Source organism: Oxyura jamaicensis, unplaced genomic scaffold, assembly GCF_011077185.1.
Source record: "Oxyura jamaicensis isolate SHBP4307 breed ruddy duck unplaced genomic scaffold, BPBGC_Ojam_1.0 oxyUn_random_OJ58300, whole genome shotgun sequence".
NCBI lineage: Eukaryota > Metazoa > Chordata > Aves > Anseriformes > Anatidae > Oxyura > Oxyura jamaicensis.
This window is the reverse complement of record NW_023306473.1, coordinates 1-1,529: the sequence shown is the minus strand read 5'-3', so window position 1 is coordinate 1,529 and position 1,529 is coordinate 1. Positions and strand designations below refer to the sequence as shown.

The window sequence follows — 1,529 nt, the reverse complement described above, 5'->3', positions numbered from 1 at the left end:
GGCCCTAGCATTGTTCCATACTGACACGAATCAAATAAACACATTTCTCAAGAAGATGGTTGATGTTAATAAAGAAGGGGGAGATGTGGGAGTGTGGCCATGGGGGTCGACAAGTCCCATGGTTGGTGATAACATCAGACTCTTAAGGATGAGGCCATCAGGAATGTAAAGAGTTTAGATGGAACAAAGAAGGGTGATTAAAGAGACGCCTTGCCGTCTCGGGTTGCTTTTTCTCCAGCCGCTAAGGCATGAAAGTTGCTGGGTGTTTGCTGGTTGCCAGGCAAAGTTGTTGACCAGTGAATAGTTAGTGGAAAAGAACTGCTGTGGGGCGAAGGGTATATGAGGGGAGCCTGTCCTCAAGATGGCAGTGCAACACGATATAATGAAGTTATGTCATCAATAAAGAAGTAGAAAAAATGAATGAATAGGGACAGGCTAGCAGAACAGGGACCAGGACAGGAACAGGGACATTGATCGCCTCATGAAGATAGGTTCGGCCAAACTCAGAAAACCGCTCAAAGAAGCTCATATAGAAAGTCGCTGGAAATAGGTGCACCGGAGCTGGAAAGAAACTCAAGCTGAGAGAAGCAGACCCGCGCACACAACTGCCCGTCTCTGGCTGAAGGTAAGCAGTTGCGTGCTATCGGGAATCATACGTCCTTAGAAACAAAGACTGTCTTGTTAACCTTACAGCTTATTCCCTTTATTAACAATCAGACAGTTTATGATCCTGAAACATGGGACCAAACTGAGGTCAAGGTGTGGGACTCTGCTACTAAAAACGACAAGGTTGCGGTGGGATTGCTCGGCACCTAGCGAGCAGTCTCTGAGGCCTTAAAGAGCCATGTGGGACCACAATCAGAAACGTCGTTTGCCAGATAGTGAGGGAGCTGCGGGCTCGTCCACCGATCCTTCTGCTCTTCTGCTACCCCACCGCCCCCCCACCCCCCACCCCCGCCGCTACTACCATCGCAAGCCTTTGCTGTTACGCCCCCTGGTGACCTGAACGTTCCTTTTGATCCAGGCCCTATAAAAAGGAGCCGGATCTGTTTCCCTTCGATCCAGGAGGAAGAGGATACATAAGGCCCGAAGGCCGAGTTGCTTAACAACTTAAAGCGAGACTTGCCCTGGAATTCTCCGGTGTTTGTAATCAAGAAAAGGAATGGAAAATGGAGACTGTTATATGATCTGAGAAAAATTAATGAAGTCATGGAAGATATGGGAGCACTTCAACCAGGATTACCAGCTCCAACTATGCTCCCCCAGTCATGGACATTAATAGTAATAGACTTAAAGGATTGTTTGCTAAACACTTACCAGAATTCAGAAAACTTTGCCATGTTTATGTTTCAATTGTTACCTTTTCTGATTGTACATATGTATAAGCGTAGTCGGGTTTCTTATGAATATGTAAAAGCAATTGTTATGGTTTAACCTGGCTGGCAGCTAAACACCACACAGCCGTTCGCTCACCCTCCCCCTTCCCTCTCTGGGAGGGGGGAGAGAAACGGGAAAGTGAAGCCTGTGGG

General features: G+C 47.4%; 1 long non-coding RNA gene across 1 annotated transcript; it reads right to left on the bottom strand.

Annotated features, from left to right (window-relative positions):
• Window positions 1-310: 310 nt before the first annotated feature.
• Window positions 311-1,422, bottom strand: LOC118158866. Its single transcript, XR_004746918.1, has 2 exons — window positions 968-1,422; window positions 311-619 (listed from the first exon to the last, which is right to left on the bottom strand). It is a non-coding gene; the product is annotated as an uncharacterized LOC118158866 (long non-coding RNA).
• Window positions 1,423-1,529: the final 107 nt, after the last annotated feature.